Source organism: Sceloporus undulatus, chromosome 5 (genome assembly GCF_019175285.1).
Source record: "Sceloporus undulatus isolate JIND9_A2432 ecotype Alabama chromosome 5, SceUnd_v1.1, whole genome shotgun sequence".
Taxonomy (NCBI): domain Eukaryota; kingdom Metazoa; phylum Chordata; class Lepidosauria; order Squamata; family Phrynosomatidae; genus Sceloporus; species Sceloporus undulatus.
Genome location: NC_056526.1, coordinates 48,317,341 through 48,341,645, shown reverse-complemented (window position 1 = coordinate 48,341,645; position 24,305 = coordinate 48,317,341). Strand labels below are relative to the sequence as shown.

Sequence of the window (24,305 nt, the reverse complement as noted above, 5' to 3'; positions counted from 1 at the left end):
TAGGGTGCGGAAATGCACTTTGATAGAATCCCTCCTTTAGGTTGTAAGTGAGCTCTGCTTCCAAATTCATTCTTCATTCCCCTCCAAGATAACTGCTTAAAGAAAACGCAGAATGGAGTTATATAGAAAAGTGCAGTTACTATAGCCTCATCCACTGGTAATGCAAAAGGACCACAGTTCTTTTGAAAGAGCTTAATCCTCTAGTTTCTGTGAAGTCAAGCTGGCCTTGAAGAATGACTCACAAAGAGGGTTTATGCTCACTTCTTCCTATCCTTCAGTTGACATCTCCTCTGACAATTCAAACACAGAGAGGTGAAGATGACAGTACAGCTTTCCTGATCACTCTTGTATATAAGAACACTCACACTCTCATGCTTCCTTTATATTGTGAATTGTAAACTATGAATATAAAAGGAATGCACTGTAAAAAAGAAAAGAAAAGAAATGACACTAGGGAAAATTCAGTAGAAATTAACCACTAGTAAGGTCCACTGATTTTAGAGGAAGAGTTAAACTCATGCTTACAACAGTAGGATAAAAACCTAGTGCAGTCAATGGACCATACATCTGAGTAAACATGTATGGAATTGTGTTGTAAAACTTTTCAGTTGAAACTGATTATATTCATTTAGTTTCCAGAATATTAAGCAGTTTTTCAAGATATTCTGGTTTTCTATCAAAACAAAATAATGTTTTGGGGGTATATTCAACAAATATCCTCTTAACTATGGTCACATCATGGTAAAGGTAGTTGCTTATCCAAAGAGTTGCTCATTATCACTATTACTATCACCTTCACCACTACATCCCAACCCTATTTGCCACCTGCAAGTGCTAAGTACCACAGATGATATTAATCTCGATGCACAATTTTTCATTGCAGCAAAGTGGTTGCAGGCCTCCAGAGGAATTGTTAACAGTACATTTTCACAGTGGGGCATTGCTAACAAGATGGTCCTAGGGAACACCTGTACACTACTACAAATGCAGCAGTCACCTATCAAAATGCAAAGAATGATGTTTGACATGGCAGTCAAGTGTTGGAATAATAGGCACTCTTCAGGGAAGGGGGATCTTCTATCACCTTTGAGACTAATTGTGCAAAATAAGTTGTAGTATAAGCTTTCATATATTTGGTCTGTTTCCTCAGATGCATGGAGGATTAGTACTCATGCAGATAGTGTTAGACTGCAACTCACAGAATTTCCCAGCAATGGGTATGTTGACTAGGGCTGATGGGAGTTGCAGTTCAGCAACATTTGGAGGACAACATGGCTCTCACCTCTCACTCAGATCCATTTAGTAGTTCCAACTTAGGGAAACCCATTGAACCAGTTACTAAATGATGAATCAGCTTTTATGAAAATTCAATTGATTTATTGGGTATATTCAAGCTGAAGTCAGTGAGTGAATTAAGGTTATACTGTAGTCTCACCTATCTAAATATCTCGCCTTAATAAAATTCATTTCCACAAATGCAATAACATTTTATGTTTTACCAAAATGGAGGCAAATGTTCATTAAGTTAAGACATTCATCCGGTATTAGCCCATTTTTCTTTGATTTATAAAATATGAAAATGCTTCCTATGTTTTTTGAGCTTCTGGAAGATTTTAAGAAGCTTGTTGCTTCTAGATATAATATGGTGGAGAGTTTGGGCTGAGTTTATAGTTGAAGGCATAGCCATGTTAGTGTGTATTGATATACAAAGAGATCTTGCAGCACCTTTGAGACTGAGGAGTTTATCTCACTCCAAATAAACCTGACTTACCTCTGGGTTAGATTTCATTACGGGATACAGTCAGGTATTATTGCATGCAAAATGCCACCAATACTGCCACCCGACTGCATCCCACCTAAAATGTAGCTGCAAACTTCACTTAGCCAGCTGATTTGCAAAGCTGGGAAGCTCAAGGCTTTGCAAATCAGCCAGCTGAGCATGGCTTGCAGCCGGGTTTTAGGCAGGATGCAGTTGGGCAGTGGCATTGGTGGCATTTTCCCTGTGATAATACCTGACTGCATCCCGTATTTGACTGTAAAACGGGAGAGCTAAGTCAGGGGTTTTTGTAATGGGATAATCTCCTGAGAAAAATGCAGCACAAAATTTCACGGATTCATATAATTATATATGAACAAATCTTCATAAATAAATTATAACTGAATATTAAGGAGCACTACTTTATTGCTTCTTATAAGAGCAAAACTTTAACTGCTGTCACAGTCAGATCTAGCATTTCCATACTTTTCCATTTATCTTGAAAGTTGTTAAAATGCACTTAAGATTTTATTAAGTTTCTGTATTCAGTTGTATTATCAAACACAGTTTTCCAAGCCTGAATCAACCCTTTTCCATTCAACCTTCTGATTCAGCATTAATATTAATTGATCTGCTACTGGTTCCCAGAACTTCAAGCATAAATGATGAATTTTTTATTGTATCCCAAGCCATTAATCTATCTTTCATTTGCAATCACCAGCATCATGTGTAATCAAAAGACTGAAACCAGCTTCTGAAATATTAATGTGCTGGCCCCTATCACTGAAGCTATGGGGTGAAGTTTTCTTTTTGCTGATGATAGCAGAACATTTTCCATCTAATGGCCAGCTAAAGCAAGATTAAAAACACAACAGACTGCTTAGAAACCAGAGCCCTGAAACCATATCATCCTTGACTGAAAATAGTAGTGTGAGTAAGAGAGAGAAAGTGATTGGCCTTCATCTCTTCGGCAGTGCTTTGAGTGGTGTATCTGGAACTTCCCAGAGGTCTGTGTGTTTATTTGTGGGGCTCCTGTGTCACTCATTTGAGCTGCCTTGGTGAATGTAAGCATGTGAATCCTGTCTGGTGTATCCTGGAATTTAAAACTGTTCTTCATTCTATGCCTTTTCTTTCTACCAAGAAAGAATCGAGTTTATCACACAGGAGGAATTTCTCTTAATTTCGAATGAAAAGAAAGTGGGGCCAGAACACATTCATGTGAATTCGCTAGTTCAGCGAATTTACATGAATTTGAATTGTGTTCAAACTGACTTCCCATTGCCTAAAAATAGCTTGCCATTGCCCGAAATTGCGTGTGATCACCTCTCACGTAATAACGTAAACCCCCATGATGGCGTTCGGACTGACTTCCCATTGCCTGAAATTGCGTGTGGTATGCTATCACGCAATAACGTTAAACCCCATGATTGCGTTTGGATTGCCATTGGATTATACTTCCAGTTTCCCTTGTCTGATAAACCCCAATGCTGGTCAATGAAGATTATTGCAACTTTAGACTGTGGAGTATATTTCTAAATCTTTCTTGTGTTTTCTTATTCTCACTGCTTTTAGATGATTCTGACATTATGCTATGCCCTGTTTTATTGAGAGTGGCTGGCAACGGTATACCCGATATTATTGATTATTATTATGTTTATTTATATCCCACTGTCCAAAATTGGGACACCAAGCAGCTTATAAATTGAAAAAAAAAACAATACAATTAAAACATACAAATGTGAACATTAAAATACAATTAAAGTAATACAGTATTAAACTAGTACACATCACTGATTAAAAGAATAAAATGCAATTAAAAAGATAAAAACCACTTAGAAACAGTACATATTTAAACAGTTAAGAATATTGAACTGCATTAAAATAATAAAAATAAATAATAAAAATAAAACTGTATACAAACTCATAAAACCTTCAAATCCAGCACCACATAACATTAAGAGCCCAACCTCAACCATCTGTAAGGCCTGGTGGGACAAAAATGTTTAACTTGTTACTGGAAGGACAGCAAGGACGGGGCCATCCTGGCCTCTCTAAAGAGAGAATTCCAAAGTCTGGGAGCAGCCACCAAGAAGGCCCTCTCCCTTTTCCCCACCAAATCAGCCTGAGAAGGTGATTGGACAGAGAGGAGGGCCACTCCAGATTATCATGAAATCTTAACAGGCTCATACAGGGAGATATGGTCCTTCAGATAGCCAGTACCCAAGCTATATATCCCAAATTCAGGGATCTCCTTAAGGAACCTTTGGTTGAAGACTTCTAGAAGTTTCAAGGGCTATTGAATCTTCCTCACTCCAGGTGATAGTGGGACCATACAATGACTTTTACCCATGTGGGACCATACATCTGCCTTTCCATGTCTCCCACCACCAGCTATACTGTTAGGAGGGGTGTCATGAATGGAGAGGTGTGTTGCTCAATATCTATCTATCTTGGATCTGGTGTTGCATGCTACACCAAATCACTTTATTTGTAACAAATTAACATTTTGCCCTTTTTCACTCTGTGTTTTCCATTCACTGTGTTCCAGCCACTTCTCCTAGCTAAAGCTGCAAGTAGAAATTGGACATAGACTTATTTTCTCTTAGAAGTATTTTGTTGTTGTGATGAAGTAATGTACAAAGGTGTTTTGTGAACAGAAGAATACGTCTTACACTGAGTCAGATTACAGCCTACATTCTCATGGTTTCACTCTTTCCCAGAACTACTCAGAGAAATTACAGAATGAATCTGGGCCCTTCTGTATGCAAAGCATATGCCATCACATTGAACTATGGCCTTTGTGTAGCATGCAGTGTGGTGGACAGCTGTTTTTAATCTGAGTGATTGTCCCTAGGAATACTCTTTTACTGAATTCTTCTTTTATTAAATTATGAAAAATATGTCAGAAGGAATACAAATAAAAACCATTCATAATCCAGCTTCAGATCCTACTGAGTACTTTAGCTAGCTGCTTATCTTCCTTATATGTAACTGCATATATGCTGTAGGTCATTTAATATGGCAAAATAAAATTGAAAAATAAAATATAACCTTTTTATGCTTAAAGAGAAGACATTTGGACCCAGATTTGGACATGTACAACTGAGGTCTCTGAAGGGGGCTTCTCTGCCTTCTCGTCCTCATGGTAAACCATCCAGTTGTTTCCCTGACCCTCTGTTGATCATTTCCCAGTGTGGATTCCATGGGGAAAACAGGATGGAAAGAGCCACTTCATCCAGCCAATTTACAATGTTCAGTACTTAAACTGGATTCTTAACAAAAACAGACAAAGATGATGAAGAAACATTTGAGATAAAAGCAAGAGAGAAAGATGTTTGTTGTTACTGAGTGCCTTCAAATCATTTTGACTCATGGTAACCCTCATGTGAAACCATCACAGGTTTTCTTGGCATGGTTTATTCAGAGGGGAGTTACCCTTGTCTTACTTTGAGGCTGAGAGAGTGTGCATCCCAAGATCACCCAGTGGATTTCTATGGCCAAGTGGAGATTTGGACTCTGGTCTCCAGAGCGGTAGTCCAAGGCTGAAACCACTGCACATACTAGTGTACTATGCAGCCAGTATATTAATCATTATGTTAATGTAGAATGAATTATCTGTGTATATGTGTGTATTGAAGGCACATGTCTGCACAACTTACAATTCTTTATGAATAAGCCCCATTAAACCCAATTAGATTTAGGTCTGAATAGACAAGCATAAAGATTGCACAGTAAAGCATCAATTAATCATTGTGCATTAATGAAACAATTTATGTTAGTCATATTTGTAGCGGCGACATAAAAATTGCTCATTAAAAGTTAAGGTGCTGTCAGAATGAGCATTTACAACAACAACCAAAAAAACCCTCACACCCTCTCACTAAATATCAAGCTCTGAGCTTCCTTAATCATCACAAAGAGTATAGCCACACTGCAGAATTAAAATAGTTTGATACCACTTTAACTGCTGTAACTCTATTATACAGACTCCTGGGATTTATAGTTTATTGAGGAATTCAGCCTGATCTATCAGAGATCTCTGATGCCTCACCAAGCTACAAATTTCAGGATCTATAAGAAAGAGTTATGACAGTAAAAGTGGTGTCAAACCGATAAAATTCTCCAGTGTGGCAACAACCAAAGTCAAGATAAGTAGAGATGACAGCAGTTGCCATTAAATCATATTTCCCTTCTATTTCTGTTCTATATAAAAGCCACACAAAATATATCCCAATATAAAAACTGTAGAAAGACTAGTTTAAAATGGGATAACCATTTTATCACAAATGTTATCATAAAATGGGAGCACTTCTTTTTTCCTTCTCTTGTAAATTTTCGCTCACATCTCATTCATTCATGGTTAAAAACATTGTGCTTTATTGGCTTAGCATCTGAACATAAAGGATGCTATTCATGAAATTTTATTCCAATTTAAAGAAAGAACTTGACTTGATTCACCATTTGTCTTGGGGCACATAAATGTGTTTTCCCACTGTCTTTGCAGCATTAGGAGTGAGACTGGGAACATGTCTCCAAGCTGCTGAGGACAATATGTCACACTCCTTGTCTTTCTATATGTTTAGTTTCTGTATCCCCATCACCAGGAAGATAAAAAAAGTAGTCCTAGCTTCTGCCCCACCTTCCAGGCCTTGTGACAATATTCCAGAAGAAGACTTGTATTGGTGACATATTTTTAGTTTTAAACAGATTTTATTCTGCTTAGGAACAATATAAAATTGTTATTGTCTCTTGGATTATGATTTGGAAGATAAATGTATCTAATAGTTGTCTAAATTAGTTTGCCTCATTTTAGTTTGCCCTGAATTCACCAGACCTGACTTGGGAGTTAATAGGAAATACATTTTGTTCAAATATGTTACCAAAGCAGCAACAGGAGTGACCAATGAATGGCATCAATTAATGTTTTTAGAAATGGTTTGGAAGGCTTCCTCCAGTGGCTCTCTCTCTCTCTCTGTGTGTGTGTGTACCTTCATTTCCAACTAATGGAGACCCTAAGGTGAACTTATCATGGGGTTTTCTTAGCAAGATTTGTTCAGAGGAGGTTTACCATTGCCTTCCCCTGAGGCTGAGAGCATATGACTCGTCCAAGGTCACCAAGTGAGTTTCCGTGGCTGAGGTGGGATTTGAACCTAGTCTCTAAAATCATAGTCCCATACTCAATCCACTACGCCACACTAGCCCCCTTATATGACTCCTGTGGCCATATCACTCCCTTAAGTCCTCACAATACTCTAAAATATTTGTCTTCAATCATCTAACTAGTTTGTATATGTTATTATTCTATTGGCAATAGAATAATAACAGTTGAAAAAAGAGAGTTGGAGGAAAAAAGAGAAATGAATTACAAGTGAATTTATAGGACCAAGTAGAGGACTTGGAACTGCTTTAAAGAGTTGCTACTTCTCCCCATTTCTTACTAGCCTCTCAAATCACTGCCAAACTGAAGAGCACTGATGTAATAGAAGAAACATTCAATAGGTAGAATAGTGAAAGATGTAAATAAATAGAAGAAACATTGGCTAGATTAAGGTGGATAGACTCAATTCTGTAAGGAATATGGAAGTGAGAAGGGAAGGAACTGATTGTAAGAGAAAGGGAAGATAAGAACAAATTGTGTAATGTTGAGAGGGAAGAAAAGAATGGATATTTTTGTAGCTTTTTAAAATATTTTTCTTCTTTTATTAAGCACAATAAAAAGGTATAAAAACTTCTGCCAAACTAGATTATTGTGGTGTATTAGTTCATTATTAACAACAGGAATAAATCTATCTTAGATCACAATATCAATTTGAGTTCATCATGACCACCTGCTGATTCCTTTATTTAATTTTGAACACCAAGATTTGGAATGACAATCAGTATTTACTTCATATTGAGTTCTCCCCACTTCTTCAGCTTCTGTTATCAACAACCATTTCAAGACAACTGTACATCTACCAGTACTTTAGTGAAATTATCATGTATTAATGTAGGTTAAAATTTATTTTTTTTAAAAAAAAAATATATAGGCTATTTCCAAAGTTGTGCTTACAAATAATCCAGGAATTTATTTTCCCTTCTGTGATTGCTGCACATTTAGGATTTCGTAGCAGTTATTGAAAACAATTGGCTCTGCCTTGTGGTGCTTTAGTAGTGTTTGATAGCAGCACTATGGTCATTGAAGCAAAACCTTATAGGAACTGGCAGTAAACGTATCTTCCATCAGCTGAAAGCCATCGAAGAAACAGTGCTGTGTCTTTATAGAGAAAGCTTGCATGGGAAGTAGTTTGGCATAAATGATCCTGAAAGGAATAAGACTCAGTGCAAGTGCAAACCTGTGCATATCTGTTCAGAGGTAAGCCTCACCAAGTCCAATGGGACTTACTTCAAGGTAAATATGTGCAAATTAAGATTACAGTTTATATTTCTGTCATAGATCAACTCTGATTTGTGTCCTACCAATGAATAGTCTATTAAAGGTAAAGTTTAAATAATTCCAAACCAAAGGATAGCCTAGGAATGAAAAGAGTCAACCAGTAAGAAATTATTGATGGGGTTTACCTCCACCAATGGTTGACTTGTAGCCTTAGGGCCACATGAAACCCTCAAGGTAATTTCAAAAGACCTTTGCAAGTGATCCATTCAGTGAAAAGACAAGAGAAAGTTAGCCTTCCTCCTGTAGCCCACAGGAAGAAGAGTGATAGAAAGAAAGAGATGGAAGAAAGATAAAGGTAGACAAGGTTACTTTGACTGAGAATTCCTGCATGGCAGGGGGTTGGATTGGATTCCCCTTGTGGTCTTTTCCAACTCTACAGTTGTATGATTCCATGACTCTATGGCGCGACAACGATCCACTCCCTCTCGGGAGCAAAAAAAAGCTGCTGAAAGCAGCATCCTGGAAGAGACGCAATTATGGCGCTCGCGTACCAGGATGATGCCCCTTCCACGGAGCACTGTTTGGGCACTCTGATGCCTGTGCATCATCATGGTGCACCCCGTGTGGATGGGCGCATGCCAACATGGCACATGGACGGAGAAGGTAGAGCTGGGCGCCCAGCCCTACCTAGTCCTATATTCGGCCCCAGGCTGACACAAAGTGCCAGTCTGTTTACGACCAGTCTTTTCCTTCTTTTCTGGGTAAAGAGCTATGCTTAGGAGCTTCATGAAAAATAAGTAGGGATGGAAGGAATTTTAAAAATATTAATAAAATGATTGAAAATATGGAGTTTATCAGATGAATTTTAAAACCGGCTCAAGCGTCCCAGGCTGCAGCCAGGACATGAGATGGAGGTGGGGATTATCGCATGCTAAACTGCCACCCACCATCAGCCCGGGTCCGATTTGGGTCCCAGCTGCACTCCGACAGCACTTTTTTGGCCGAAAGCTTTCCAACTTCGAGAAAGTGCTGACGGAGCATGGCTTGGACCCGGGCTGATGGTGGGTGGCGATTAGGCAGCGATTTAGCATGCAATAATCCCCAGTTGCATCCCACATCTCGGCTGCAGCCTGGGATACTTGAGCCATTTTTAAAGTTTATCTGATAAGCTCCTTTATTTGTTTTCTGAGTGCTGAGAAACCCTGACAAGAAGAATCCTGGATTGATGGGAATCTTTGCAGTTCACAACTTATTCTGCACAAAATTCACATGTGCTTGATTCACATAGAAAACAGTATTTTCTGCACAGGAATTAAAATTTCTGCATTGAAATGTTATTTTCCATGCAGAAAATTCTGTTTTATGTGCAAAACAAACATATGTGAATTTCCCCTGAATTATGAACAGTTTTTGAAATCTCTTCTAATGGGAAGAAGATTGCTGAGATTACTTGTCACTACCTTTAAGAAGACACTTAGTGAAGAATTATATCCCTAGAAATGATCTAGAAGGAAGCATCAGCCTATGCATCCATGACTGGCATAAGTATTGTGATAAAGCTTTACCATTTGGGTCATGGCCAGTAATACCCTTCTGTAACATTTAAATTCAGAAGTATCAAGTAGCAGAGTGACAATGAGATTATTAGTACCATGAATGTACAGTAGGTAGATATTGCGTTTTTGTATGACAAATCTGAACTCATGAGGTCAGAAAGACAAAATTATGCATCCTCTTCGTCTAGAAGTCCTGCGGTACATCTTGTAAGAAAACCACACAAACCTACAACAGAATCACTTTCGTCATTTATGGAAGAATTTGAACCATGGCACGTCTTTGTAAGATGAACCTTTCTTATATCTCCCTTAATACTATCAGTTGATGTAAATTACATTATCACCACAAGCAAAAGAAGAAAATGCTCCTTATGTGATTTCCATAATTTCATCTCATTTCTTCAGTGATACGTACTTTCGTTATGATTTTTTAAAGGTAATACCCTTGAAATTTCAACATATAGGAGAAAAGAGGTGCACAATTTAATATAAATTGCCCTGAACATCCATATGAAGATTTCTTTCCTGATGGGAAGAACAATCCTAAATGCCAGACTTACTGTATGTGGAGTGTAGAGATTGCACAGCCAGGAGGAATGTGCAAGTAAAAGGCCAGTGTATGAATTGTTTGCAGATGTCCTGACATATCATATAATTGGCACAGAAAGGTTACCTTGCACATAGAATAATCAGTGCAGTAGCTGGGCTACAGTGAACTTTCACTCACTCCGCAACTGAATACTCCAATGACAAGGGGAATGGGGAAGACTCTTGCCCTGTTCCTCCTTTGTTTCAGTAGGGAGACAATGTTTTTAAAACACTTGCTTTCCTACACAAGATGAGTTTTCTTTCTAGAGAAAGGAATATATTCAGTGCCTTTAGGGGATGCATGTGGCCTGGGGCTGGTGGGTAGTCTTGATCCACAATGATATGGAAGTTCTCATAGTAGATGGGAGACAGTTGATAAATTTTTCTCTGCTGTTTTTCATCCAATGATCATCTTGTTTTCAATAACTTATAATTTTATGCAACTTAATTGCTCCAGCTTTGGCCCTTTGGGGCGGCCTGCACCCGCCCCTTTTCGATCCGGGTTGGGGGCAGGGCAGCTTCACCGGCAGCTCTGTGGCCCCAATGGTGCCATCTGCACATAGTAGGGCTCAGAAGCATGTGGTTGGTGTGCACTTCTAAGCCCTACTATCACCACCAGGACATCACTTCCTGGCGGTGTGTACCAGGTCTATACAGTGAACCCTTGCTATATGCCGTTGGTTTGGTTCCAAGATCCCCCGTGGATAACAAAATCCGTGTATGTGCAAGTCCCATTAAATATAATGACATAGCAAAATGGTGTCCTTTATCAAAAATGGAAAATCAAGATTTGATATTTGAAATTTATACTTTTTTGAACATTTTCAAACCGTGGATGCTTGAAACCATGTATAAAAAAATCCATGTATAAGAAGGGTCGACTGTATTAGCAAAGGTAGAACTGAGTTGAAAATCTTCATTATCCTTCAGTTTTTACCATACTAATCCACACAGACATATGACTAACAGCTGACTTTTGGTATCTTTCTGTTGAAAGTGAACATATTTTTTTTAAAAAAGGAAATAAAAATTAATAAATAACATCTTTGTAATGTATGTTAACTGTTGTAAATGGCTGTGGTAGCTAATCATGGTGAAAAGGAATTAGATTTGTGTAAATAAATATATTTATGTCACAGCCTTCATACAATTTCTAATAAAGAACTATCATCAGACTAACTCTTTATCATAAGTGGCAAAAGCTATAAAGAATATATTTTTGATGCAAATCAAATTAGTTTCATTCACACAAACTGAACTGGGCAAACAGTGTGTAGCAGAGTATGGTCATGTGAACAATAACTGTAGAGAAACTGGTTGAAAATGGACGCAACCTTTATTAGTTGCATAGCTTGAGAATTGGCATGACATAGGGCAAAGGTGAAAATCACTGGGGCACATGTTTAGATAATGGTGACAGTGAATGGTGAATCTTGGGCCCGCTACATTGTATACAGATGATATGAGTCCATCCTGCAATCTGGATGTGTGTCAAGGGTGCTAGTCACAGAGCTGTGCTGGTACCCTGAACTGACAACCCATGGTACCACTGAGAAGCCAAATCTGTTTTATTCCTCTATGAATCTACCTCCAAACTTCTAGCAACTGAAATTTAAAGTTGTGACGAAGTTATAGAACAAGGCTATTAACCGATATACTATTGATGTGATAAGGAAGGCAAAATTCTCATATCACTGGGCTCAGTCATGAGGATTAAATTCCTTCTACATTTTTTAAATTGAAGGCTATCTTCTGACCACAAGTATGTAAAGATTGGATGGGGCGGGGGACTGAGTAAAGTGGCCAGAGTAAATGAGAACAGACCAAAGAGAAAGTGTTCTTTCTTGAGTCCATTGTCAAACTCCATGTTGTTGTTATTGTTATGATGGGCCTTTCAGTTGACTCCAGCTTGTGTTCTCTTTTAAATTCCATACCCCAGGAGAAAGCTTGCAGGCCTAACAGACTGATTCCCATGTGAAGCCTGAACTGTAATTTAGCAGGGGCAGTAAGGAAGGAATGCATTATACTCGTGTCTGCACAACAAGATGATTATCTTACTACTTTCTACTTTTGCCCTACAATGAGCTCAACAAGCGCTCCCCAGTAAGAAGACAGAGGCAGAGAGGATGGTAACATAGAATAAAATTGCTTTGAGTTATTACTGGGATTTTAAAATTTAAGTTGGTGGTAGTCTCTTGAGTATTTAAACAGGAAACAAAATCAGTAATAAAACATATTTATTATATTTCAAACCCTGGAAGAAAACTGATGGACACTGTACAAGCAGGAAGGAGAGTCTACAGTGTGAATCCAATAAAAGTTACCAACCTCAGTCTAGTGATTCTAAAGAGCTATAACAGTAATATAAGCACTTAGTTATTATATCCACTTCCTTCACTTTAAGTAGGTTCTCTTCTGTTATAGTTTAAATTTCATCTCTATATTTTCAAACAAAGGATTATGGTTTATGATTTATGTATGACTTCTACTGTCAAATACATATCAGAAAACTAAAATGGTCCCAATGCTTTCATAAAGTAGGGCATAACAGAACTCAGGTTGCAATTACTCTTCTGTCTTCTAAACACATACAGTGGGCCCTTCCCTTACATGGGGAATCAATTTCAGACCCCTGTGTAAGGGAAATATATGTATGTTCAAGCCCCATTCAAAACAATGGGGCTTGTGCATGAGGCACGACATGGTGTGTACGCCATGGTCGTACACACCATTGCCTCTTCTGGTGCACAGTTTCAGCGTAAGCGGAAAGCCTCGTATGGTGCACCCACATATGATGCGGGTGTACTGTACATGGATATTACATAATGTGTTGAAAAAACAGGTGTGATAACACCTGAAATAACAGGATGTTATACCACTGGACTTGCTAAGATTTGGAGCAATCCTAACTAGAGATAGGTGAGAATGTCATTTCATTTTTTTTTACATTTCAGTGCAAAAATGTAGGAAAATGCGAAAGCCAGATATATTCTGGGGACAGGCTGTGCTAGTGCCTATGTCTCCATCATTCAGGCCCTGTACACACCATCCGTTAAGGCTGGAATGACGGCGGAGTCAGGGCATAGCATCCGTACAACGCATGCCCGACTCTGGCCCCCAGAGCTGCATCCATACAACGCAGCACTGAAGGAGGACCGCATAGCTGTGGCAATGTGGCTATGGTGCCCTTTTGAGGGCACAAAAGGAGCTACTTTTTGTGGCTCCTTTTTGTACCCTCAAAAGACCAGTTCAGGGCCACAGCGTGAGGTTGCCGCAGCTCCAATCCAGTGTGAAAAGGGGTGGCATCCTGCTGCCCCTTGGGGGATGTATGTACAGCCCCTCATTTATCCTTCCTTGCATTCAGGCTGATATCTAAATAGGACTTTCCATCAATGTGAGGAAAGAAGCAAAAATACTAGAGAAGCACAATGAGAGCGTACCTGGTCAGGTTGTTTTCTCATTAACTGCCAGTATAGGAGATTGCAATTTGTGAATTCAGTAGGAGGCAGAACAGGTGCCAAAGTCCAAGTGGGTTATTTTTAATCCCCTCTCTCTAGGAAAGTGTTATAGAAAGAGAAATATAGCAGAGAAAACCCTTTTTGATCACCTGTTAACACATATTCTCTGTTTTAGATGTTAAAACATTATTTTACACATTACTTCTATGGTTTATGACAGCTTTTTAGGCTATGTATCCTATGCTTTTTATATATTATTACAAAGATGTATTTTTTGGAAAAAGTTGATGTAACAAGGCTACAAACTGACTGCATGAACCTAAACAATTTCCTTGGAGTTAAATCCCAATGTATTCAGTGTGACTTACTTTCTAACAAGCATCCTTACAGTTTGGCAGTAGAATAGCCTACCATGAAAGGTGAAAAGCCCTCTGTCATTGGAGGCTTTAAACTGATATTAGATGGTCACCTCTAAGAAGTGCTTTAGAACTGGTTATCTGTATAGGAGTGGTTGGACTAGATAGTCATTGCAGTATTTTCCATATCCATGAATCTATTACTAGTCTCTGTAATGATTTTGAGTATGGGTTTTGCTCATATTACAGAGAATTTGGAAATAATTTTATAGTATAAGTTCCCTTCCTCAGATTCATGCAGTTCAGACCAGTTGAGTGAGTATTCCAACTATATGGATGAATGAATGAATGAATGAATGATCCAGAATGCATACATTTGCTCTGTGGCTCCTTTTTACAGTAATCTGCTCTGTAGCATAGCTTGGTAGTTTTCTGGAGAAAGCTGGTCAATAGATTATACAGTCGCCCCTTAAATATATGGTGAAGGGTGACCTCTGCTGTTTGCAATGGCAAGCGTGCCAGGTGCACGCACCCTTGCCACATGCACAGGTGTTCACTCCATTCAAGCCTATGGGCCTTGAATAAACATGAGCCCCTGTTTTCACGTGGAGGTGTGTGTCCAAAATGGATCCCCCATAAAAACAGAGGGCCAATTGTACTTGCATGAAGAGTATGGAAAGTTACCTTTAAAAGGAAATTTATTATTTATGAGTCCCCTCCCCATTAGCAGTTATTGTTATAGGTATAAATTTAAAAGTAACTATTTATATGCTCCTTATTTAAATGTAACTAGAAGCAGACAATGTTCTTTTTTAATATCAGAATGCTACAGGTTGCTGGGTTATGTCACATACCACTTTCATATAGTTATATCACATACCACCTCCACATAATTATACAAGGAATATTTGACAATTTCCCAAAAGGAATATTTTAAAATTTTCAAAAAAAAAAAATTAGTCAAATGGGTTTTGGGTTTTTTGAGTGCCAAGAAACTCTGATGAACTTTTGAGATTCTTTAAAGTACTGGACTTATTCTGTGCAAAATTCTCATGTGGTTGCTTTGTACAGAAAAAGAAATTTTCTTCTCAGAGATTCCTCTTCACAAAATTCCCTTTTGGTTGATTTGCACAGAAAGCAGAGTTTTCTGTGAAGGAAACATCTTTTTTTTTCTTTTTGCTGAACAAATTATAATATTTCCTGTACAGATATTTATTTTCTGTTAAAAATGTTTTTCCTGCATAGAAAAGGCTGTTTTCTTTGTAAAACAACCACATACGATGTTTGCCCAGAATAAGTTCCAGCTCTGAAATTGTGTGATTTTTGAAGTGAGGGGAAAAAATGCTAAAATTACTTGTTGCTGCCTTTGAGAGAGAGAAAAACTTAGTGAAGATTTACATCTCTATATGCAAGTAATTCAAGAAGGCATAGGTACACAACAAAAGAAGCCATATCATCCCTCATTATGTTACAAATATGATGTAATAGTTATGGCTTAATTGTTTCCCCAAAAAGGGATTCATCATACATAACTCATTTCTTGCTACTAGTTATTTTCAAACCTTGCAATTGTACACCAGAGAGCTAGGCTATATCATACCTTATTGTTTTTAAATTTGTCCATGCAATCATGTAGATCAGGGTAGGAATCATGCAGTCTAATGTGCCTTAACCAATGATAAGGAATGATGGGAGTTGCAGTCCAGATGTATCTGGAGACCCATATAATTTTCCTTCACTTCAATTAAAAAAACAAAACAAATAGAACCAGAACATCTCTGTTATGTCATTGTCAAAATTTAAGGTCCGGAGTATAAATTCAGCATTTGTGAAGATTTTTGGGATAGTGGCATGACACTGATAGTCATGATGGTGATAGAGGACTGTAGGGTATAGATAGATAGGCAGAAAAATCCTACCAGCAGGTGGAAAACTCAAAAGAGGTCCAGAAGAAGAGCCATATTATCCAAAGCCCTAAAAGGCTCACACAAGCAGAGCAGGAGTGCAGAGTAGTGCTTTTCTTTGTTTCCCCACTTTTTAGCTTCTCCCCTTCTTTCTGGGAATAATAGACCACTGAATCTTATGGATCTGCCCTGATTCATGCATGGAATACTTCATTTCCCCCCACTACTGATGGCAAAACTGTAGTGTTGAAGAGACAAGATGTATGTGCAACTGTTTATCTGTAATATGTCTAGAACCAAAGTGCAGACATATTGAGAGCCAACATTTCAGCCCCTTCTCCAAACCTCACTGTGCCTTTCACTTTTTCATATACTTAACCTATCTTCATATGGATTTGTAGTCACATTCAGCTAAACACATTTACAAAGTGCCTGAGGTCAGGGGTTGTCCCATATCAGGTTTCCTGATTATGAGAGCTTTATAAGTGTTTCTAGATGAACATCTCAAAAATACACCAAAAACAACCTTCATATCTTTTCAGTTAATGTCCAAGCACCCATACAACAGCTGACCTGAACCCTATTAGCTAATCCCCATTATATGGTGAAATGATGGTTAAATAAACCCACTGAATAAATTGTTGAATGGTGGATGAACATCTAATTATATTCCATTGATCCAAATGGGTCTTCTCTAGTTGAAATAACTACATTTATGCCACTATTGGGTCTGCATCTATCTAGGTTGAATGCTTAGACACACCTAAGGGAAGCATAACTTTCAGCAGTACCTAGGAGCAGGACTGTAAAATCAGTTTCTTTTCCCTTTCAAAATTGACTTTCCTCTCTCTGCCCTCAGATGGGGAAGAACTGAAACAGCCTGTTGTCCTCAGATGTTTATGGATCCAAAGAGAACAGTGAGCTAACATGCTTAGGAAGCAGCCCAGTTATGACAAACTTGTTAAACTATTTAAATTACTATCTCAGCAGCTTCATGCTGAGCTCTGATAATCCTCAGGGCATCTTGGGCATGAGATGGTGGTAGTGATGGTGCTGAGTATGTGATAGTTGTTGATAATGTGCCATTAATGTGCATGATGATAGTACTGCAGAATATAAAGGATATATCCATACACAATGTAAATAATGGAGGAAAAGGAAGGAAGCGAACGTAAGATAAATTGGAGCAAGCAGGTGAAATAATTTCAGTTACACACTTAGAACTGTTCACAAAATTAGTTACAATAGAGTATGGAAAGAAGGAATTGTGACAAAGGATTCATTGATAAGAGGAGAGTTTGGAGTGATAATTTGACTAAAGTAAAAGATGTAGTATGACACACTTGATGTTTTCAGTAACATATTTATCTTCTTTGAATTTTAAGGAATATACAACATTTTAATATTGATGATTAGCTATTTTAGCTACTTGCCGTGTTTAACTACAGTCCACACTGAAGTAGTTTTGGCCTGGATATTGGTTTGTGTATGTACATGCATATGTGTACACACATACATAAACACATATAAGTAATTTTTGTGGTGGGCAGAAAATTCAGTTTGGCAATGAACAACAATGTGGCTTAGCCACTGATTGGAGGGAGTATCTGATATGCTATGTTAAGATCTGCAGTGGCTCCACTTGGATGTGAAGTGGCAACTGTCATATTCCCATGCACTTTTGAAGCCAATAGAGATTTCATTCCACCTTACCATCTCTAGATGATTGTTGAAGATCATGCTGTTGTTAAACAGTGGGGACATATCCATCCATACTAAAGCCAGCTATCTGAGAATATAATTAAACAGTCATGCAATCTCCTGTCCCCACACCTAAATTCAACCTATATATTCCTCTTTCTGCCCATTTCATAGCTGTGTGAGTCTTCTTTATTAAATCATCAGTGATAAGTCCCTTTGCTGCTTATTACTTTTTCTAATAGCACTTTTTATTGTTACTTTTTGTGTTTGGATTATTACTCTGATTATTATTGTTGAAAATAATGTAGAGAGTCAAGTAAATAAAACTTTTGCCACCATCTAAAACTATCTGGAATATTATACACCTACTACTTCATTCACACTTGGTACTATGTGGGCTTGCATGCACTCGAACAGCTACCAGCTACATCAGATGTATACGGATTGCTGTGAAAAACACCTCTAAGATAGAAAAGAGTTTGACAGTACATGACTGCTAACAAACCAACTATCTTTTTAGTAACACTTGTGAAGTAAAACCCCTAATCAAATGAATACTTTGACATAAATCTGAGATGGCTAGTCCAATGGCAGTACAGTTATGAATGGCATGTACTCATAAATTGACAAATGCTTGCAACAGAACTTTTTAATTTACTTTCACAGATCACTAAAATATAAACCCAGCTAGATGCTAACTGCCAAATTTTCAGTGGATTTCAGTCATTCCCATATATTTAATTGTTGCCATGCTTTTCTATTAATCTCAGCTTATTGTTTAGTTTCTTCCTCATTATGTATACTGCTTGACCACTTAAACGAATTATTGGATTGTTCATACAGTAGCCCTTCAACTCCCTCAGTCAATTAAACCCCTTATTGTATCTGATTTGTCAGAGTCAGTGTCATTGCTAATCTCCTAAATCCACATCAGTTCAGGAGCTTTACATGTGCTTACTCTCTTGCAAAAAAAGGAAGGATATACAAGTAGGATCCCACAGAGAACAACTAAAGAGATGAAGAACAGCTCTACTCTTGACATGATGGGTATAGTTATGTCTTTTTATACCAGACAAAGAAAGTACTTATCCCCTTGAAACACATACACACACTCATAGGAGGGATCAACATTTTATTTCTAATATCAGGTTGCACATACTACATTTTACTCTGCTCGGTATGCCTTTACAAAAGGGCAAAGTGGATACAACTTTTTCCAGTATTGTAACAATCACAGCATTAGTCTGTGTCACAGCAGTAGATAATGATTCTAAACTACTCAAGAGCATTTTAAAAGTTTGATCTAATGTAAAATTCTCTCCTCTTGCTCACAAACACATAGCGGCAAAACCAATTCCATTCTGCTTTCTTTCCTTAAATGCTTAAAATCTAGACAAAGAAAGGGGGAATGCAATAAATTATTGAACAGAGTTGCAGCTTTGTCACTATATTGTTAAATCTTTAGTGAATCATCCATTAAGCTAGCCATGCTATTGTATACTGCAAAGTAGAATTTTACCCCAGCAAACACACACAAGACACACGTGCAAATTTTTTCACCCTCTTTCTCTTTAAACATTAACCTCCCTTCCATTAACAAAGGCTACATCTTAAACTACAAAGAAGCCTCCAGATTCTAAATACAGCTCCCTTTCCCACACAGTTTTGATATTCATCACCTTCATAGGGAAAACGGAAATAAAGCAGCCGATTCTCTTACCATGGGAGGAGAGAAAGCAATTCGTTCAGCTACATCCAACAGGCTTTGTGCATGCCGGCAGCATGAGTGATATTTGGGCCTCACACAAAAGCAAAATAATTGGCTCTCAATGAAGAGATGTAAACATCCATCATAATGGCACTGGTACTGAAGCTGAAAGCCACCTCAGCTGTTCTATGTACTCCGACTGTAGGATGATGTCACAAACATCAACTGGGTGTACTCTCATTGGCTTCTGTTACCTGGAATTATATCTTAACCCTAAACTGTCAGATGCAAATTTGAACATGGCTTGCTGTTCATTTGGGGAAGAGGAAATGTCAAGGAGGAAGAGTAGCAGGTGCATATTCATTAAAAGGAAAAGTGCATATATGTTTTGTGTGTATACATATACATCCATGAACACACACACACATACACACACCTATCCTACCCTCCCCCCAAAAAAAATCCTCACTAATTCATCTACATTATAAAATTAAATCCTCAGGGAATTCCATTTTCATAATATGTTTACCAAATGCTAGTAAACATCAAAATAATGCACTGCATGGATATGAAAGAAAAAGTTAATGAGTACAGCATCTGGAAGATTAGAGTTTAATGGTTTTATATAGTCTCTAATTTTGCCACACACATTGTGATAGATACATGCTTAAAATGAGGGGAGAAAGTTTATATTATTCTAATAGAGTTTGCTGAAGCATGCTGTGGAATTACATTAATTTTAAAGTTTAGACACATCAGTATAGGCTCAAATAATAGATATGTACCTCCGAATGTGAAGCAGAAATTCAGACTCTCTGTAGTCAATATAAAATTAGAGCTAGTGCTAAGCCTATGGTGATGGACACATGGCATCTAAGTATGTCACAACACTAAGAACAATACTAAACCTATGTGGATTTCAAGCAAACTGGAAATGTTTTGTACTCTAATAAAAATGTAATCTTCACCTTGCCATGAAATGTTTATTGTAATAATTTGAAAAGTTATGAACAGTACAATGCTATACACATCCAATCAAAAGTGACCCCTACTAAATTCAGTGGGGCTTACTCCCTGAAGGCTGAGTACAGTTTTACAGAGATGCTGGGACAAAGAATGAATCAGATTTAGTGCCTCATCCAAAGCATCAGCTCATGCCAGCCAAGGTGAAATATTGAGATGCACATTCTCTTCTTCCCTTCCTTGTAAAGTTTGTTTTTACTTAATTACCCTCCCATTGGTCACAATAGAAGAGAGGTTCCTTAGCACAGTGGACTAGCCTGCATTGGGCCTGTCTGGGGGAACAGAACAACTTTGATCCAATAGGTTCAAGTCAGCAGCTCCTGGCCCTGTCCACAGCACACCTAGTTTCTGAGTTCTCATTCTATGGGAGAATCCACCTCCAGCAGCAGCCTGCTGTTCCTAAAGAACTTTGCCCTTGCCCACCTGTGGCTCATTCTTCCACCAGTAGAGGGACACCAAATTGCTACCATAGACTCACCAGCGATCAACATTATGTTTGCTGTTAGTTACCAAGAAGGAAATAATAACTGTGCTTTATTAAACACACACACACACACACACACACACCCATTTTACCAGAAACCTGTCCCATTAAAATCTGGGTGGAATAATACTTGTGCTGAATAAAAACACAGAGCTGTCAATCTTCAGTTCTGAATGCAGAATTTCTTTTCTGTTTTTGGAAAAGAAAAACTGCTCCTATTCTCTGGGTAGAACAGTCTTGAATTTAACAGAACTGAGGTGGAAAGGATTATAGGGGTTTGGGAATAAACTTGATAAACAACTCTGCCTTTGCCTTGTGGTCCTTTCACAAAGTTGTACAGACTTCGGAGATTAAATTCTGGGGACTTAATAAACAGCAGCTCTGTGTGGAGATTCAGACATGAGCCTATTAGTCAAAATGTACTTTAGGCCAAAGTGAAAACCTCTCCTCATTTATTTCTGCTTCAAAACATGGGAGTTCAGATGGAAATGTATATAGAAAAAAAGATTCATTGCCATGCAAAGTGACATAAAACTGAATTACAGATCAGAAAGATGAATTTGGACAATGGGGATGCCAACTTTGGTTTTTTTATGATTAATGGTAAAGGTAAGGCCCAGTAATTGCTAAGGAGATATGAGTCATGAGTAAAAGAATTATTTATGAAGTAAAATCTGCTTAGGCATATCACATGTATAAATTATATTCCTCTGAAAATTTAATGCTATAAATAGCCAAGATCAAGCAGAGAGGCACTCTTGATAGAAATCTCACTGTGTGGTTTGCTTCACTCAGCAACAGCTTCTGGTTTCCATAATCTAAGGATGTTTAAGTGTTGTGTGTTGGCAGTATTTTAACATTATGCAGTTTGCACCTGTAATTGCAAAGGGAGAAGTAAAATAATAATAATAATAATAATAATAATAATAATAATAATAATATTTATATACCGCTTTTCCACAGATCAAAGCACACCGAAATTCAGTTATGGGTAAAACAGGCCATACTTTTGATTTACTACAGCTCCAGTGATTTTGGTGACAATGATCCAGCTACTGACCAGGCACACCTGTGGGTTGAGGCCAGTAATTGCACCCCTGAGGCATGCTGCCACCAACTAGACAGGTTTCTTGTAGGGCCTCTCCCTTGGGAAGCAGAATATCACACAACTGTTCCACCTCAGAATGGATCTTGCCTAAAGCCTCGAACACCTCACCAAGGGAATGATCTGTTAAATTGCAGAAAACCAATCCCACAGCTGCAATAGGTAAAGCAATATAACATAGGTACAATGAGAAGGGGATATACAAGGGAAAAAATATGACAGGCATGGCCAGTCATGGAGGTGGGGAAAAATCCTTCCTGACCCAATCAACTGATGGCTAGGAGTTGCTCTAGAACATAATAAACCACATGAAAAAAGAAAATATAGAAATATGGGGAAGTAGCCAACGACCAAGATGCAAGGAAGTGACATCACTCCTGTGGTCTGCTTGAATGAAGGTATACCCTCAGAGCCAGTTTGATGTTTCTGAATGGCCCAGTCCCTGATCAATGTCCAGTCCTCTCTCCAGAAGTGGAACATAAACCACTGACTTTGCTACAGATAAGGCCAGATGTTCTTCCTTGTCCTGTCTGCTCCCAGGATGCAAGTACAGAGTTCTAATGTAGTGTGGATTCTCAGCTTTTTCTTTGAGCAATTACTCTACTCTGCAGGAAAAAAACCACTGACAGAATTGTTAATTAAAGGATGTGCATAGAAATGCAATAAACTTTCTTCCAGGCCTCCACACAATCAAAGGAAACACCCAACATCAGCAGCAACAATATGACCATTTCATTCTGTTCAATTTTGTTTTGCTTTTTGTTGAATGGACAAATTAAATCTCAAATTCCTCCCATCCTGAATATGAAGAAATAGGTGAATTGCAGTATGTTCTTTTCAAAACTAAACAAAACCAAATTCTTATCTGTTAGTCCAGTTCAATTGCTGTTCTAAGCATGGAGAGAACCATGTTGTATCAGCCTGCCAATCACAATGATTCAAAACAAGATTTTTAAGCTCTAAAATCATTCTACCCAGACAGATGAACTCATCCTCTCACACAACAATGTTTTAAAAATCTCAAGTTCTTTGGAGCTTATAGCACAGGGCTCCAGGAACGCAGCTAGCACGGAACGAAAGGGGGTGTGATGGGAATGGAATGAGGAAAGGACGCATTTTACTACACACTGGAATGCCGCCAATACAACCGAAAGTCCCTATTCCATTCCCCATCCATCCCAGAGGAGGCAATTTTCAAGCACTGTTCTGAATAGTTCCTGAAAATCAGCCTCTCTGGCACAAATGGTGAACAGATGTGGAACAGAATGCTGACTTCCGGCAGTGGTGGTGGCATTCCAGCGTGCAGTAAAATGCGTCATTTCCCCCTTCTTTTCCCATCATGCCCTGTTCCATTCCATGCTACCTGTATTCCTGGAGCCCCATGCGATAAGCTCCTTTGTATCTCATTTATAAAGACATTTGTGAATATGTGTAAATTCTTGTCAAAGAAGGTGCTAGATGAAGTGCTCACTGATGCCTACCTTTTACTGAATTTCCAGTAAACCTGTTGGGAAAACTGAGGCAATTTTATTTTTATATTCCCCCCTCCTCCTCTTCCTCCTCCTCCTCAGTTTAGCTGTACCCCCTAGGATTTAGCACTTAGATAAATAGCCTGGCTTTTTCTTGAGTTTTGCTCATAGATTGACCTGAGACTGTCAGGTTCTGGATTCAGACTTGATTCCAAGTTTTGGGCAGCCTGAGTAAAGTGTTCACTGATAATCACTCTTAATGTGTCTCATCTGAGTGCTGGCACACACACACACAAAAAAAAACTTCATTTATGTCTGAAACAGTCTGTCTGAAGACAGCATAACAGTCTACTGAGAATTCTGAAGCCCTACAAGGCATCATCCTTCCATTGTGAACATATGACACCCACTGCTTTCTCCCTATTGGGCGCCCACTGTTTCAGCAGCTTTTCCCTTTGTGTAGCTAACCCAGAAACACAGAAAGAAAAGAACAGTCTGACTGTTCACAAATATGGAAGGAAGATAGTGAATATTTCTACATTTTATAGTCCATGAAACATGTTGACCATTCTCATAGATTTAAATACAGAAATTCTTGCAAGTTGAACAATTCTCCCCAAGGTAGACATAAAACAAAAGCCATCATTTTCTGGGAAAAAAAACATTTTTGTATGTTGAATGTTGTTGTTTAATGCACAAAAATGAAAGCGTTCACATTTTGCATCTCTAAATTTCATTGCCTAAATTTATCTCCAGATCTGCAGTACAAAAACCCAAGAGTCTCCCTGTATTGCCCTACAAAGTGGTTTACAGCCTCCCAA

The 24,305-nt window shown here is 38.3% G+C and overlaps 1 protein-coding gene across 3 annotated transcripts in view; it reads right to left on the bottom strand.

The window, feature by feature from the left end:
- The window catches only part of MGAT4C (MGAT4 family member C), a 472,680-nt gene that overhangs the window by 174,640 nt on the left and 273,735 nt on the right, over positions 1 to 24,305 (bottom strand). The window contains exon 1 of one of the 3 annotated variants that reach the window (XM_042466467.1): positions 19,416 to 19,539. The exons of the other annotated variants lie outside the window; for them this stretch is intronic. The gene's annotated coding sequence lies outside the window, so the exon portion shown is untranslated. Of the gene's footprint in view, positions 1 to 19,415; positions 19,540 to 24,305 lie in introns of those variants that run through there. 3 annotated transcript variants of the gene reach the window in all.